This window comes from Aquarana catesbeiana, linkage group LG12, assembly GCF_042186555.1.
Source record: "Aquarana catesbeiana isolate 2022-GZ linkage group LG12, ASM4218655v1, whole genome shotgun sequence".
NCBI classification, from domain to species: Eukaryota; Metazoa; Chordata; class Amphibia; order Anura; family Ranidae; genus Aquarana; species Aquarana catesbeiana.
In genome coordinates, this window is record NC_133335.1 from 6,703,705 (window position 1) to 6,722,071 (window position 18,367).

An 18,367-nucleotide genomic window follows, 5' to 3' on the forward strand; every position below is an offset into this window, starting at 1 on the left:
CACAGTTGTACTGTCCGCCACCTGCTCTATTTGCTACCGGCCGCCAAGTGGGCGCGCAACGCTGACCGGCAAGATGTCAAGATTGACCTGAAGATTCTGATGATCAGACGGCGTGGCAGCAGCAGCAAAAAAAAATAAATAGCGGGGCTCATTCTCAATGGGGCCAATCGGTGAACGCATTTGCGTCAGCCTTCCGTGACCGAACCAATGAGGGAGAGTCAGCAATCTATCTGCAGTCCACATGACAGGTGCCCTTTTATTGGCTGCGTCACCAACCATCGTACCACCTCATTCTTAACCACTTGCCGACTGCAATACCTACATACACATTGCGGTTTGCAAGTGGTTTACGGATGAAGACATCGCCCATAACGCCGGTATCGTGTTTTTTTTTTTTCGTCAGGCTTTCTCAGGGGCCCCTGGAACGGTTTCAGAAGCTGCGGGAGGGGATAACATTTTGTTGGTCTTTTTTTGTTTATAGCAACATCAAAAAAAAAAAAAAAAAAAAAAAAAAAAACACATCAAATACCACCAAAAGAAATCTCTACTTGTGGGGAAAAAATGATATAGATGTTATTTGGGTACAGTGTTGCAATTGTCAGTTAAAGTGGCGGATAGCAAAAAGTGGCCTGGTCATGAAGGGGGGGGGGGGGTAAAACTTCTGGAGGTCAAGTGGATAATATCTATGTTGTAGAGATGTTGAGAGTGGGAGTGGTCAAGTATTTTAGTAAAAAAAAAATTTTTAGGCAGGGCTGACACCACATAACAGATGCATGTCTGGCAGGTGGGCGGGTGTTCCTGTCTCCTCGCAGGATCTGTAGGAGGGACAATTCCCGGCCAATGGACAACATTTTTGAGATGTACCCACATTGAAGAGACCCCCGTCTCCTAACCGTCCATGTCACAGGAATCCTCCCACAAGATTCTAGGAGTTTCTTTTATTCCCCTCCACTGTGCAGACATCCGAATGTCCCGAGACCGCTGCCTGGTGCCGCCCCCTTGGATGTGATGTCAGCAGCCCCAGTAGACTCAGTGATGTCACCATTTCCGGTCACTCCTCCCCCCTCCCAGCAACTACATAAAAAGGTTATGTAGGGGAGGTGATGGGAGAGGCAGAGGAGCTGGGCCAGCACTGGCAGTAATTAGACACTCCCAGAAGAGGAGATGACATACAAGGTGGGAGGGGCCAGAAGAGCTGGCCCAGCACAGACAGTAATTAGACACTCCCGGAAGAGGAGACAACAGGCAAAGTGGGAGGGGCAAAATAGCTGGGCCAGCACAGACAGCAATTGGACACTGCCAGAGGAGTAGATGACATGCAAGGTGGGAGGAAACAGAAGAGCTGGGCCAGCACAGATAGTAATTTGGCACTCCCAGAGGAGGAGATGACATACAAGGTGGGAGGGGCCAGAAGAGCTGGCCCAGCACAGACAGCAATTAGACACTCCCAGAAGAGGAGACGACAGGCAAAGTGGGAGAGGCAGAAAAGCTGGGCCAGCATAGGCATTAATTAGACACTTCCGGAGGAGGAGCTGACATGCAAGGTGGGAGGGGCAGAATATACAGAGGGAGGGGGGAGAGAGCTGGGCCAGCACAGCCAGTAATTAGATATTCCCAGAAGAGGAGACGACATGCAAGGTGGGAGTGGCAAAAGAGCTGGGCCACCACAGACATTAATTTGATGCTCCCAGAAGAGGCGATAACATGCAAGGTGGGAAGAAAACAGAAGAGCTGGGCCAGCAAAGACAGTAATTTGACACTCCCAGAGGAGGAGATGACATGCAAAGTGGGAGGGGCAAAAGAGCTGGGCCAGCACAGACAGTAATTAGATACTCCGAGAGGAGGAGATGACATGCAATGTGGGAGGGATGGAAGAGCTGGGCCAGCACAGACAGTAATTTTACAATATCAGAAGAGGAGATGACAAGCAATGTGGGAGGAAACAAAAGAGCTGGGCCAGCACAGACAGTAATTTGACAATATCAGGAGAGGAGATGACATACAAGGTGGGAGGGATGGAAGAGCTGGGCCAGCATAGACAGTAATTTGACACTCTCAGGAGAGAAGATGGAAAGTAGGGGAGCAGAAGAGCTGGGCCAGCACAGACTGTAATTAGATACTCACAGAAGAGTAGAGAACATACAAGGTGGGAGGGGCAAAAGAGCTGGACCAGCACAGCCAGTAATTAGATACTCCCAGAAGAGGAAATGACATGCAAGATGAGAAGGGTGAAACAGCTGGGCCAGCACAGACTGTATGTCATCTCCTCTCATCTCCTCATATTGTCAAATTACTAAGTGGGAGGGATGGAAGAGCTGGGCCAGCACAGACAGTAATTTGACAATATCAGGAGAGGATTTGACAAGTAGGGGAGCAGAAGAGCTGGACCAGCACAGCCAGTAATTAGATACTCCCAGAAGAGGAGATGGCATGCAAGGTGGGAAGGGTGAAACAGCTGGGCCAGCACAGACAGTAATTTGACAATATCAGGAGAGTTGATGACATACAAGGTGGGAGGGGCAGAAGAGCTGGACAAGCACAGCCAGTAATTAGATACTCCCAGATTAGGAGATGGCATGCAAAGTGGGAGGGGCGATAGAGCTGGGCCAGCACAGACAGTAATTAGACAGACATTCTCAGGAGGGGAGGGGACATGCAAGGTGGGAGGGGCTGTTCCAGGGAATTAACTCTTTATGCAATGTCAGTTCCCTAGGAAACTTGAGGGGAACTTTGCAAGTCAGTAAGCTGGTCTTTGGAGGGTTTCCAATTGTTTTTAACTTGACAACATCTAGAAGAGGATTGGGTATGGAATACAATAATAACAATATGGAACAGCAAAAAAAAAAAAAAAGTTTGGAATTACATTGTGGACTCGGTGAATAATACACCACGGGTTCCCTTCTTCTATAATGCGGCGCAAAGCGTGGGGGAAAAACGCGCGTTTCAATCTTCCTTATTGAACGTTATACATATTAATGTCCCCGGTCCCTCATTACAAACACCGCCAGCAGAGCTGACCGCGCACACAAATCCGCTGAGCAGCTGAAATAGAGCAGAAAAGAAATTATTAGTATTATTAATGTCGATAAATAAAAGCGGGGGCCTCGTTTACAGCGTGACGCCTGAACCCCTCCCCCCCCATCACATCTGCATATCAAACAGACGCCGGCGCGCCTTTCTTCAAAACACGCCGGATCCTCCATCTCTCGGCGAGCTTTAAGGTAAGCGCCGGGCGCCCATTTACATATTGCCGCCGCGTTCCATTTTCCTGCTAATGTGACCTAATTTATAACGTGTCGCCGGCTGCGGGAAAAAAAAGACGGACGCAGTGCGGAGAAATGAAAAGAAGCAAAAATTATACTAATTTAAATATATATAAAAAAAGGACAAAATTCAAAAGTTTCCCCAAAACGGTGGTGTGAGAGACATAGAGGGCGTATATAGAGGGGGGGCAATCTAGAACCTTCAAAGAGGACCGGTCCTGTTTTATTGGCCCAATTCCATTATTTTAAACCCAGTCATCACTGGGTCTCTGTGCTTCTCCATGCAAAGCAGGCAGATCATGGCTGGTGGGAGGGGCCAGCAGGGGGCGGTACAGAGCTTCCTGAATACATCACAGAACCCGACCTCAGTACTCCTCTCAAGAGCCCCTCAGTCCTGATGCAAGCAGTGGGAGGAGTTATGCAAATATCATATTTGCCTTGATGGGTGGGTGTCAGTCTGGAGGAGGGGGCATTCCTAGGCAGGTTGTATTTCCATGCAGACCCTCCTAGGTAGTCTCTGTGTAATGCTGAGCCTCCGTGATTGGGTGGACTACAGTCCAATGAATGAAAAGGGGTGGGCCAGGAACAGTCAGGATGGGGAGGAAGGGGCTAGATCAGTGATGACCGTCTTGAAAATTATAGAGGGCCCCAAGTGTGGCCCCTGACACTTCCGGAGGGCCACACAACAGAAGCGCATTTTGGTGAACTGGGGATGCGTTGCATCAAGTTAGGCAGCCCATACAAAATGAAAGGGTTATAATGCACCTCAGCACCCAAAAATGTTGGTCTAGCTGCATTTTTTGCAGCATATTGCAATACACACAGAAGAATTTGGAGTATAATAACCCCCAACATTGGTGTCAGTGGGTGCAATAATAACCCCCAGCATTGGTGTCAGTGGGTGCAATAATAACCCCCAGCATTGGTGTCAGTGGGTGCAATAATAACCCCCAGCATTGGTGTCAGTGGGTGCAATAATAACCCCCAGCATTGGTGTCAGTGGGTGCAATAATAACCCCCAGCATTGGTTTCCGTGGACACAATTATAGCCCCCAGCATTGGTGTTGGTACTCCCCTCCATTCATGGTCAGTGGCAGTTTACCTTAAAAAGAATACATTTTCCATGTAAAGTGACAATTTGTCATTTATCATTAATCGTCCTGCAGGCACGATGGGCCCAGCTATAGTCACTTTCTGATATTTATCAGATTTCTTTAATGGAATTATCCAGGGAAATCTCATTCACCCAAATCCCCCCACGTCTCTAGCAGTGACATGGCCTAAGTCTCTAGCAGACATCTGTACCTTGGCAGTAGAATCCAGACCAGCAGGTATAGAGTCCAGTGTCCCCATGTCATGTGACCTCTGAGGAAGAACTCTAGACCAGCGGGTATAGAGCCCATTGTCCCCCATGTCATGTAAGAACTCTAGACCAGCGGGTATAGAGCCCGATGTCCCCCATGTCATGTGACCTCTGAGGTAGAACTCTAGACCAGCGGGTATAGATCCCAGTGTCCCCCGTGGAAGAACTCTAGACCAGCGGGTATAGAGCCCAGTGTCCCCCATGTCATGTAAGAACTCTAGACCAGCGGGTATAGAGCCCAGTGTTCCCTATGTCATGTGACCTCTGAGGAAGAACTCTAGACCAGCGGGTATAGAGCCCAGTGTCCCCTATGTCATGTGACCTCTGAGGAAGAACTCTAGACCAGTGGGTATAGAGCCCATTGTCCCCCATGTCATGTAAGAACTCTAGACCAGCGGGTATAGAGCCCGATGTCCCCCATGTCATGTGACCTCTAAGGTAGAACTCTAGACCAGCGGGTATAGATCCCAGTGTCCCCCGTGGAAGAACTCTAGACCAGCGGGTATAGAGCCCAGTGTCCCCCATGTCATGTAAGAACTCTAGACCAGCGGGTATAGAGCCCAGTGTTCCCTATGTCATGTGACCTCTGAGGAAGAACTCTAGACCAGCGGGTATAGAGCCCAGTGTTCCCTATGTCATGTGACCTCTGAGGAAGAACTCTAGACCAGCGGGTATAGAGCCCAGTGTCCCCTATGTCATGTGACCTCTGAGGAAGAACTCTAGACCAGTGGGTATAGAGCCCAGTGTCCCCTATGTCATGTGACCTCTGAGGAAGAACTCTAGACCAGCGGGTATAGAGCCCAGTGTCCCCTATGTCATGTGACCTCTGAGGAAGAACTCTAGACCAGCGGGTATAGAGCCCAGTGTCCCCTATGTCATGTGACCTCTGAGGAAGAACTCTAGACCAGCGGGTATAGAGCCCAGTGTCCCCTATGTCATGTGACCTCTGAGGAAGAACTCTAGACCAGCGGGTATAGGGTTCAGTGTCCCTCATGTCATGTGACCTCTAAGGAAGAACTCGGTGTCCCCCATCTCATGTGACCTCTGAGGAAGAACTCTAGACCAGGGGTATAGAGCCTAGTGTCCCCCATGTCATGTAACCTCTGAGGAAGAACTCCAGGCCAGCGCGTAAAGATCCCAGTGTCCCCATGTCATGTGACCTCTGAGGAAGAACTCCAAGCCAGCGGGTATAGAGCCCAGTGTCCCCCGAGGAAGAACTATAGACCAGCGGGTATAGAGCCCAGTGTCCCGATGTCATGTGACCTCTGAGGAAGAACTCTAGACCAGCGGGTATAGAGCCCATTGTCCCCCATGTCATGTAAGAACTCTAGACCAGCGGGTATAGAGCCCGATGTCCCCCATGTCATGTGACCTCTGAGGTAGAACTCTAGACCAGCGGGTATAGAGCCCAGTGTCCCCCGTGGAAGAACTCTAGACCAGCGGGTATAGAGCCCAGTGTCCCCTATGTCATGTAACCTCTGAGGAAGAACTCCAAGCCAGCGGGTATAGATTCCAGTGTCCCCCGAGGAAGAACTATAGACCAGCAGGTATAGAGCCCAGTGTCACCATGTCATGTGATCTCTGAGGAAGAACTCTAGACCAGTGGGTATAGGGTTCGGTGTCCCCCATGTCATGTGACCTCTAAGGAAGAACTCTGTGTCCCCCATCTCATGTGACCTCTGAGGAAGAACTCTAGACCAGGGGTATAGAGCCTAGTATCCCCCATGTCATGTAACCTCTGAGAAAGAACTCCAAGCCAGCGGGTATAGAGCCCGGTGTCCCCCGAGGAAGAACTATAGACCAGCGGGTATAGAGCCCAGTGTCACCATGTCATGTGACCTCTGAGGAAGAACTCTAGACCAGGGGTATAGAGCCCAGTGTCCCCATGTCATGTGACCTCTGAGGAAGAACTCCAGGCCAGCGGGTATAGATCCCAGTGTCCCCCGTGGAAGAACTCTAGACCAGCGGATATAGAGCCCAGTGTCCCCTATGTCATGTGACCTCTGAGGAAGAACTCCAGGCCAGCGCATAAAGATCCCAGTGTCCCCATGTCATGTGACCTCTGAGGAAGAACTCCAAGCCAGCGGGTATAGATCCCAGTGTCCCCCGAGGAAGAACTATAGACCAGCGGGTATAGAGCCCAGTGTCACCATGTCATGTGACCTCTGAGGAAGAACTCTAGACCAGGGGTATAGAGCCTAGTATCCCCCATGTCATGTAACCTCTGAGAAAGAACTCCAAGCCAGCGGGTATAGAGCCCAGTGTCCCCCGAGGAAGAACTATAGACCAGCGGGTATAGAGCCCAGTGTCCCCCGAGGAAGAACTATAGACCAGCGGGTATAGAGCCCAGTGTCACCATGTCATGTGACCTCTGAGGAAGAACTCTAGACCAGGGGTATAGAGCCCAGTGTCCCCCGTGGAAGAACTCTAGACCAGCGGATATAGAGCCCAGTGTCCCCCATGTCATGTGACCTCTGGATCTGTAGAAACACATTAAATAGTGATACCAATCCATGGTGACCAATGAAAGGAGAGATGTTATGTTGTTATAAAGTAATAAATGTAATCTTTCTATCAGTCAGCTGCCTCCTAACAACCTGGACAGAAGATGGAGAATTCCATTATCCTGCCAGAAGATGGAGCCGCTCAGGACTGCTAGATCCTGAACCTCCCCCATGCTATGGTTGTACTGGGCCCAGGTCCCATCAGCTAAACAGTGGGGACCCGGGGCAGCTTTATTGTTCATTTCTGCCTAAATTGATATTGCTAGCCCACAACCCCACTTCTACCTGCTTACCAGGGCTTACATTACATTTCCCAGGGCCCCATCAAGTCAACAGTGGGGCCCAGAAGGTAGGAACAGAAGAGGGACTTTTATTTTTTGGGGTGTAGGAGGATAAAGTCAGTGCCACTTTTCCACTAACATTTTTTAACGGTTCAGAAATGAAAAAACATGTTTCAGGGGGCCAATAACTCTCTCTCTTCATCAGGGTTTGAGATGGACTCTCTCAGGTTATTCTGTATAGGAATCAGGTAGATCAGTAACCAGTGGTGCCAGTCTTCTTGGATGCGTCATACCCTTGGATGCATTCAATTGAATGGGTCACCTTAACGCAAAGGAGCAATATATTAGGTGTACCTAGGGTTGCCACTTTTTTTTCCAAGCCAAACACGAACACTTTAGCGGCGCACAGTAACATTTTTTTTTTGTTTTAGTATACACACACGACAGGGTTAGAAACAGACCTTGGACACCTCTGGGCACTCCAAAGAGAATAGTAATGTGGCGCACATAGTGCCCCCTCACCAGTGGCGGCTGGGGGGATTTTATCTGGGGGGGGGGATGGCAAACAAACCACCCACCCCCCTCCAGCGGCACCCACCCCCAGAGCGGCACACACACACACACACCCCCTCGAATGGCACCCACCCCCCCGCTGTCTTCCAGTCGGTTCGGCACCTACCCCATCGGCGGTGGCAGGCAGCGTGTTGCAGGGGCTCCACGTCCTCTCCTCCATGGCGGCTTCCAGCTCCTCCCCTCCTTCTAGGCGTCCAATAGGATCGCATGTCCTTTCAGCTAAGCGGGTGACTGGTGTCAAAACCAGCTTGCTGATTGGCTGGGAGAAGGATCGGTATTACAACAGCAAATGTTCATTCGCTGTTGTAACACACCTAGGTGGGATCGGAGCGCACGCTCTGCGACCCAAGCCCACCCTATAATAAAGCCTATTAGAGCCTCTGGCTCTAATTGCTGCTTCAAAAAAACAGCCTCCCCCCCGCGTTGGAATCCAGGCGCCGGTGGTCCTGAAAGGGGGCGGACGCATGGATGAAGGGGCGGCGATGGAAAGGGGGTGCGGAGCCCGTGCGCCCTTAATAGACAGGCCGCCCCTGCACCTCACCCTCCTGTCCAGCCCTGTTCGGAGCCACATTCTTGTCTGAATAGTGTGTCCGGGTTTCAGGTAAAACCGGGCACGTGATTCAAAACCCAGACTGTCCAGGTGAAGCCTGGACAGGTGGCAACCCTAGGTGTACCCCAACGCAGGGCAACAGTGTGACCGCAGCCTTATGGCCTGCACTCATGGAAAACAAGTGAACATTCGGCAATTCTGCTGAACCGTTTCCATTTTATTCCTAATGTCCATCCTCTGAGCTCCAGATTCATGAACAATAGTGGGCAAAGTATTGCTAACTGCCTCTAAAAACTAATTACGACCAGATTTTAAAGGTCGGTGAGATAACCCGGCACCATTACTTTCACAAATTTATATCAGACATTTATTTGTTATCTAAAATTCCCCCAACCAGACGGGAAGAAGGACATCTCTGTCACAAAGATGACCTGTCAATCAGATGTCACAAAACGTACAGGTGACCCATCTGCATGAGGGATTGATCCAAGGCTGGGGAGCCAAAGAGACAACCAGGAGAACCTTTCTGAAGAACTTTCCTCCCGTATTGGTTAATTGTGACTTTGATCCCGGTCATGATATTCTCTGCTTTCTGCATCATGTGTAAAAGAAAAGGACAGAAATCTTCTCCCCAAGCTGACAGCAAACAGACGTCCTCTAAATCATTGACGCTCCGTGAAGGAAGTCGATCAATCCTCTCCTGCATAATCTTCTCAGCAATGTCAATGTGACATTTTTTGGTGAAATGAAATGCAGAATGATGTTAGGTATTCTTGGCAGCAGCATACTTATATATTATATATATATATATATATATATATATATATATATATATATATATACACACGGGGGAAGAATGGGCTGTGGGTCAGGGGGGCATTTGCCCCTAAGAGTCAGAACTAATGAAATATGTTGGGTTGGTGGCCCTAGGTGGAGATGCTTCACCATTTCAACATTGGTCCAAGTAGGACCTGCAATCAGTGATGCAAGCTGAGCGTTGTATACCTACCTGCTTCCCATTCAGACCTGTGATCACGTGGCCTGGCAGAGGGAAGCCTTCCAACGCCAACTTTCCAGCCCCGGGATGTCCCCTGACCAAATGCCAGGGGCATTAAAGGAAGCTGATGCTGGAAAATAAATTTGTCCCATGAAAGGGCCATTTTGGCTGCGTTTGCTTCCCAGGTCAAAGATTCCCAATTCCTAATAGTAATTAGCCTCCAAGATGGCGTACCACATGTGTATGGATTAGAGACATTGTCATACTTTGTTATTGCCTATTATAGGGACAAAAGGGAGGTGCCATGGTTTTGGAATGAGGGGATGCAATGCCATTTTTAGGACCATGGTTTTGGGATGGAGGGGATGCAACACCTTATTACTACTAGCCATGGTAATGGAATGCGGGGATGCTATACCGTTTTAAGGGCCATAGTTTTGGGATGGGGGTAGACCATGTTAATGGCCATAGTTTTGGAATGAGGGGATGCAATACCTTATTATTGGCTATGATTTTGAAATGGGGGGATGCAACACCTTATTATTGGCCATGGTTTTGGAATGGGGGGGATGCAACGCCTTTTCATGGCAGTGGTTTTGGCACAGGGAGGATGCAACACCTTATTAATTCCCATGGTTTTTTGAATGGGGGGATGAAATACCTTACCAATGGCCATGGTTTTGGAAAGTGTGTGCAAAACCATTTTTATTGGCCATGGTTTTGAAAAGAGGAAATGCAACGCCTTAATATTGGTCATGGCTTCAGAATGGAGGATTGCAACACCATTTTAACGGCCATGGTTTGGAATGGGGAGATGTAACACCTTTTAAAAGGACCGTGGTTTTGGGATGGGGGATGCAACACCTCATTAATGGCCATGATTTTGGATTGGGGTGAATGAAAGAACATAGTAATGGCCAGGGTTTTGGAAATGGGGGATGCAACATCTTTTAAAAAGGCCGTGGTTTTTCAATGATGGGATGCAATACCTTATTAATGGCCATGGTTTCGGAATTGCAACACTGTATTCATTGCCATAATTTTGAAATAGGGGGACACAGTTCTCCAAATTAATGATCATGGTTTTGGAATTTGAGGTCTATCAAGTTGATGTACAGTTGTGCTCATAAGTTTACATACCCTGACAAAATTTATGATTTCTTGGCCATTTTTCAGAGAACATGAATGATAACACAAAAACTTTTATTTCACTCGTGGTTAGTGTTTGGCTGAAGCCATTTATTATCAATCAACTCTGTTTACTCTTTTTAAATTATAATGACAACAGAAACTACCCAAATGACCCTGATTAAAAGTTTACAGACCCCAATGATTTTGGCCTGATTACATGCACACAAGTTGACACAAAGGGGTTTGAATAGCTATTGAAGGTAGCCACCCTCACCTGTGATCTGTTTACTTGTAATTAGTGTGTGTGTATAAAAGGTCAATGAGTTTCTGGACTCCTGACAGACCCTTGCATCTTTCATCCAGTGCTGCACTGACGTTTCTGGATTCTGAGTCATGGGGAAAGCAAAAGAATTGTCAAAGATCTGGGTGAAAAAATAGTTGAACTGTATAAAACAGGAAAGGGATATAAAGGAGATATCCAAGGAATTGAGAATGCCAATCAGCAGTGTTCAAACTTTAATCAAGAAGTGGAAAATGAGGGGTTCTGTGGAAACCAAACCACGGTCAGGTAGAACAATACGCCAAACAGCATAGAGACAAGCCTCAAACCTTCTGGCACAAAGTCATTTGGAGCGATGAGACCAAAATTTAGCTTTTTGGCCACAACCATCAATGCTAAATTTTGGAGAGTCGTCAAGAAAGCCTATGATGAAAGGTCCACCATCCCTACTGTGAAACATGGAGGTGGATCGCTGATGATTTGGGGATAAGTGAGCTACAAAGGCACAGGAAACTTTGATAGCAAGATATATGCAGTATGTTATCAAAAATACTGGAGGAAAATTTGCATTCATCAACCAGGAAGCTGCGCATGGGACGTCCTTGGACATTCCAACATGACAATGATCCAAAACACAAGGCCAAGTCGACCTGCCATTGGCTACAGCAGAATAAAGTGAAGGTTCTGGAGTGGCCATCTCAGTCTCCTGACCTCAATATCATTGAGCCACTCTGGGGAGATCTCAAACGTGCAAAAAGTGAAGGAAAAGTTTGTGTTATCATTCATATTCTCTGAAAAATGGCCAAGAAATCATAAATTCTGCCAGGGTATGTAAATTTAGAATAAACCTCAAAAAATGGGATTGTAAGGGCAATTGAAATATTATATATATATATATATATATATATATATATATATATATATATATATATATATAGATAGATAGATAGATAGATAGATAGATAGATAGATAGATAGATAGTACTTCACATATAGAAAATATAATTTATTATAGAAAAATTTGTTTTATAAATTCTCATATTAATAATACAAAACATTGTAAGAATAGTACTATCAACATTTCAGATTGTATAAATAATGTTTGTAAACATTGCACATTTGGCTGTTTGGCCATGAAGTGGTAATCCCCATCTACTTGCTGTGCCCTTAATCATGGATTTGGACAAGGAATACTGCGGGGGGGGGGGGGGGGGATATCCAACGCGTTTCAAAAATATCGTTATGAATCTTCTTCAGGGAAATAATACCACTTCTGAAAAAACAGCTTAAATTTGTAAAACATTGATACAAATGCATATGCGAGTATGCCTCTAAATTATCATTGACATGCACTTACAAAGAATGTGTATGATTAGCAGAAGCACTCCTCCAAAAGACATGGATGCCATATGACGGCCATTAAAGGCCTGGCCTAGGTGTATGCCAGTTGCCCATGTCCAAAAACTGCCGGATATCACTATCCTGAATAAAGGGGCACTGTGGGTTGGGGGGGGGGCAAAAAAATGATGATCAATGCCCGGGAAGAAAATAAGTCTCAATTCCAGGGGATGAAGGGTCAGCCTGGGTATGTAAACTTATGAGCGCAACGACTTTTGGCCACTGGAGAAATTTGCAGGGAAGCTGTAGTTTACGCAAACTCAGTGCTGAGAAAATCATTCTACAGTTTACTGAAAAACTTGAAACATAATCTCATGTGACAATTTTGAAAAGTTTTTACAGGAGGAGTGGGTAAGGCGATCGCAGACAAAATGAGGAATACGGTTTATACGGGTGAGAAGGATAATGTTTACATTGAACGAACTTGTGGAATGTCCCTCAGAGGTGGAGCTGCACGCCCTTCTGATTGATAGGACTCTGTATACACAAAGATGTTGATGTTGATGTAGGGCGCAGTGTTTACATTGCCGTTTCACACTCTTTACATGCGTGACATGCCCAGTGTGGGAGGCAGAAGAGCGGACAAACATCAGGAATCGGGGTGTGCACGCTACTGAACCTCACCCAACATCACCCACGGAGAAGGGTGGAGACATTGTTTTCATACAGGGATCGGAAAACAATGGCCGTTTACCAGCGGTGATCAGGGCTGGCTCCCTGCAGTAATTAAAAAAAAAAAAAAAAACCTACTAAAACAATGGATCCGTTTCAGGGAAAGCCGCAAAGGAGAACGTCCTGTACGGTGAAATAAGAGTTTTCTTTATTTCAGCGGGAGCGAAACCTCAACATGTAAAACCAGAGCGCAGGACAATGAAAGAACAATAAATCACCGGGGATAAAAAGAGATGTCATATTGTAATTACTTGTCTACAAACAATGGAACATTTATTACAGCAAAGCCAAGCCCACATTTCATCTGGGTGCTTATTACAAGGGGCCAATCCACCAATCATATGGGGTCACTCATATGGGATTTACCAGAACTAGGTGACATTTATTCACTAAAGCATCGTGTATCAGGAACAACTGCCACTTTTTTTTGGGCATTTGTTATAGTGTAATCTTGTCATTTTATGAGCTTGCTGTTATTAATGTAATATACACCCTGAGGGGAGAACATTTAGTTACTGTGTATCAGGAACAATTGTCACTTTTTTTGTCGTTTGCTACATTGTAGCCATGTCATCATTTTATGTAATTGCCGTTATTAACGTAATATAAACCCTATGGGGATATCATTTGTTCTGTGCACTGTGTATCGTATTGTCACTTTTTTTCCCCCTCATTTGTTACATTGTAATGACTGCATCATTTTATGTACTTGCTGTTAATAAAGTAGATGTAAGCCCCAAACAGGATGACATATAGTGCAATATACAACATTTGTTACATCGTAATCATGTCATTTATGTAAATGTTATTATTAAAAGTAGACGCAAACCCTAACTGGACGACATTTCATCTTCCCTGTGCAATGTGTAATAAACAAATGCCATTTGCTACATTATAAAGATGTCAACAATTTATGTAACGGCTGTTACTAAGTAGATGTAAACCCTCTATGCACTGTACATCAAACTTTTGTCAACCCCCCCCCCCCAACCCCCAATCCAGTTTTCACAGTTTTCTCATCTTTGTCCCCATATCGGTGCTACTGATCTTTTGTGGCCTCATTTAGCCACTTCTAATTTATATGCACCCCCTACAGCACTGGTCTCCAAACTGTGGCCCAGGGGCCAAATGTGGCTCTTTGCTTGTTTTTATACAGCCCTTGGGGCATTTTTTCTCCCACCGACCCCAACGATAGGGAACTATTCCTTCTACTGATATCAATGATGGGGAACTATTCCTTCTACTCATATCAATGATGGAGCACTATTCCTCCCACTGACACCAATAATGAGGCACTATTCCTCCCACTGATACCAATGATGGAGAATTTTTTCTCCCACCAACCCCGATGATGGGGAACTATTCCTTCTACTGATATCAATGATGGGGCACTATTCCTCCCACTGACCCCAACGATGGGGAACTATTCCTTTTACTGACACCAATGATGGGGCACTATTCCTCCCACTGACACCAATGATGGGGCACTATTCCTCCCACTGACACCAATGATGGGGCACTATTCCTCCCACTGACACCAATGATGGGGCACTATTCCTCCCACTGATACCAATCAAAGAGCACTATTCCTTCTACTGACAACAATGATGGGCACTATTCCTCCCACTGATATCAATCAAAGAGCGCTATTCCTTCTACTGACACCAATGATCGGCACTATTCCTCCCACTGATACCAATGAAAGGGCACTAATCCTTCTACTGACACCAATGATGGGCCACTATTTCTCCCACTGACACCAACAATGGGGCACTATTCCTCCCACTGACACCAATGATGGGAAGCTATTTCTCCCACTGACACCAACAATGGGGCACTAATTATTCCCCCAATACCAAAGATAGGACATTGTTATACTCCTACTGCTGTCAGGACATTTTATACTCCCACTGGCCATGGTCCGGCCCCCCTAAAGTCTGAAGGTCAGTAAACTGGCCCTTTGTTCAGAACGTTTGGAGACCCCTGCCCTACGGCGTTGGCTCATCATTGCTATGGTGCGGTTTCTCGATGGTGACAGCGGTGGACCATGTCTACATAATGTGGGTCAGCACAGCCATTTGTAGTCTCCAGCAAGGGAGCACATAATGGGGTGACACCACTAGAACACGACTGGGAGATAGGGACAGAGTGTTGTCACCATTACCAGGCTGCACGTCATTGCTATGGTGCAGCTTCCTGATGGTGACAGCTGTGGACCATGTCTAAGTAATATGTGTCAGCACAGCTGCTTGTAGTCTCCAGCAGGGGAGCATGTGACAGGGTGACACCACAAGAACACGACTGGGGGACGGGGACAGAGCGTTGTCACCCCGACCAGGCTGCACATCATTTCTATGGAGCAGCTTCCGAATGGCAACAGCAGTGCACCATGTCTAAGCAATGTGCGTCAACCATAGGCTTGCACAAGGGGTGTGCCTGGATACACCCTTATCTTGGGGTTGGCAACCCGTCAATCGTGATTTACCTGTCGATTTCTGGCAGGTGAACCACAATCCTTCCTTGCCGACCCCCAGAACCTGGACAGGAGGGGTGGCACTTAGTGGAACCAATCTGTATTTTTCTCCTGCAGCAGCTGAAAGTAGGCTTCTCCTCCTCTCCCTCTCACCAACATTCAGCTGCCACAGGGGGAAAATACAGGGGATCGGTACCAATATATGCCACCCTCTCCTGTCACTGTTCTCCTTCTTTCTGCTGCCCGGGTCTCCCTTGATCCCACACACAAGCATATGTGTTGGAGCTTTGAGGTGCACACCCTAATGCAATAGGCTACGCACCGCTATGGTGTCAGCACAGCCTCTTGCTGTCCCCAAAAAGGGAGCACATGACAGGGTAATGCCAAAAGGAACACGATTGGGAGATGGGGGCAGAGTGTTGTCACCCCCCACTAGGCTGCACATCATTGCTAAGGAGCAGCTTCCTAATGGCAACAGCGGTGGACCACGTCTAAGCAATGTGTGTCAGCCACTTGTGGCCTCCAGCAGGGGAGCATGTGACGGGGTGACACCACTTTTTTTTTTAAAGTTAAAACAAATGCAATTATATTTCCGTGTTATATGAGATTTTAGTGAACCACACGGAAAGAGCAAGAGGCAGCGCTCTTACAGGGGAACACACACTGAATTAAGTAGTGGAATCCATACACGGGTGCTCTGGCAAAGTGTCCTTTGTCCACTGGATAAAATGCAAAATTAGTGGAAAGAGCCGGCAACTCCAAAATCCTTTAGAAGACTTTATTCATGGCATAAGAGTGACATAACAAGAAAGCTGCGTGACGTTTCGGCACGCAGCCTTGTTCACAGCATCAAAGCTACTTGATGAAACGCGTTAGTTTGTTTTTTTTGTCACTCCTATGCCATGAATAAAGTATTTCTAAAGGATTTTGGAGTTGCCGGCTCTTTCCATTTATTTTGCTTGAGATTATAGTGATCAGATTTGATTTTAGATGTCAGGATTATGATTAGAGGGCCAGAACTCACCATTACAGGAGGCCGTTGAGGAAGGGGAACATTTCGGATAATTCCATTGATCACAGCTGCAAGTGTCGTCCGCTCCCGAAAAACCCATCATCATTCAGAGACTTGTGGAGGAAAAAAAGGAGGAACAGACAACTATGTACAAAGAGAGAACATTCTAGTACAAAACAGAGAAAACACAGACAGAGGCAGTGAGGGCAAGGATCGTCCATTACCTGTCACCAAACAGAAGGCTGCTCAGATCCTCCTCCTCTATAGAGTCACTAATGTCGCTGGTTAACACGGCTGTATTCCTCGCTAGTAATGGCTCCATCTGATCCTCCTCTGTAACATCTGAAATAAAACACAAAAACAACATGGTAAAAAAAAAAAAAAAAAGAGTAAAGAGCCCAAATATGGGGGACTGAGGAAATGAAATGATACAACGAGGGACGACTTTATCTGGAAGGGATTGGAATCCCAGGTGAGGTGTCCATCAAGCTTTTCAGAACCGTATACTGGAGGTATGATTATTAATACCAATATACACGGTGAAGATTTCTCTGGATTTCTGAAAGAAAAGAAGTAGCAATGAGGATTTGGAAAGGCGTGAAGCTCTTAAGGATGAATACATTGTTACAGTTATGTTCTTTCAATCAGTGTTTCTCAACCTTTTTTCAGTCAAGGAACCCTTTAACTACTTAAGGACCAAGCCTAGTTTTTAAAATTGGTGTTTACAAGTTAAAATCTGCTTTTTTTTGCTAGAAAATTACCCAAACATTATATATATATATATATATATATATTTTTTTTTTATACACCCTAGAGAATAAAATGGCGCTCATTGCAATACTTTATGTCACACCGTATTTGCGCAGTGGTCTTACAAGCGCAAATACACTATTTTTAAATTAAAAAATGAGACAACAGTAAAGTTAGCCCAATTTTTTTTTTTTTTATATTGTGAAAGATGTTACGCCGAGTAAATTGATACCCAACATGTCACGCTTCAAAACTGCGCCCGCTCGTGGAATGGTGACAAACTTTTACCCTTAAAAATCTCCATAGGCGATATCTAAACATTTCTACAGATTACCAGTTTGGAGTTACAGAGGACTAGAACTATTGCGGCGATGCCTCACATGTATGGTTTGAACACCGTTTTCATATGCAGGCGTGACTTAGGTATGCGTTCGCCTCTGCGCGCGAGCTTGGCAGGACGTGACGCTTTAAAAAAAATATATATTTCTTATTTCTTTTATTTTTTATTTTTACACTGTCCTTTCAAAAAAAAAAAAAAAAATGTTTGGGTCACTTTTATTCCTATATCAACGAATGTAAACATCCCTTGTAATGGAAAAAAGCATGACAGGACCTCTAAAATGTGAGATCTGGGGTCAAAAAGACTTCAGATCTCACATTTACACATAACTGCAATAAAAAATAAATGTCTTTAAAAAAAAAAAAAAAATCCCCTTTAAGACCATTGGGCGGAAGTGACGTTTGACGTTGCATCCGTCATCCAACGTTATGGAACCAAGCGGGGGCCATCTTTCCCTCACTTGGCTCCATGTCTCAGAGGGGAGAGGACCCGATTGGCTCCGCCGCTACCGACGGCTCTGGTAAGTGGCGGAGATGAACGAAACGTGCCGGGGGGATAAAAGTGATCACCCCCGATAAAATTGATCTTGCGGATCCGCCTCGGAGACCACTATTTTCACAGACTGTCTGCCGTTTAAGAATATACCATTGTTATGGCAGCTATCTGCTGCATTAACCCGGTATTCTACGTTGTACAACGACGGCGGGCGGTCCAGAAGTAGTTATAATTACGGACAGTCCCGAGGCACCCCATTCTTTTTTTTTTTTTTTTTTAATTTAA

General features: G+C 46.2%; 1 long non-coding RNA gene across 1 annotated transcript in view; it reads right to left on the reverse strand.

The window, feature by feature from the left end:
• The window catches only part of LOC141113222 (uncharacterized), a 37,277-nt gene extending 20,436 nt beyond the window's left edge, over positions 1-16,841 (reverse strand). Inside the window, exons 1-2 of the long non-coding RNA XR_012236746.1 lie at positions 16,722-16,841; positions 16,510-16,610 (exon numbers count right to left, since the gene is read on the reverse strand). This is a non-coding gene — a long non-coding RNA (uncharacterized lncRNA). The remainder of the gene's footprint in view (positions 1-16,509; positions 16,611-16,721) is intronic.
• Positions 16,842-18,367: the final 1,526 nt, after the last annotated feature.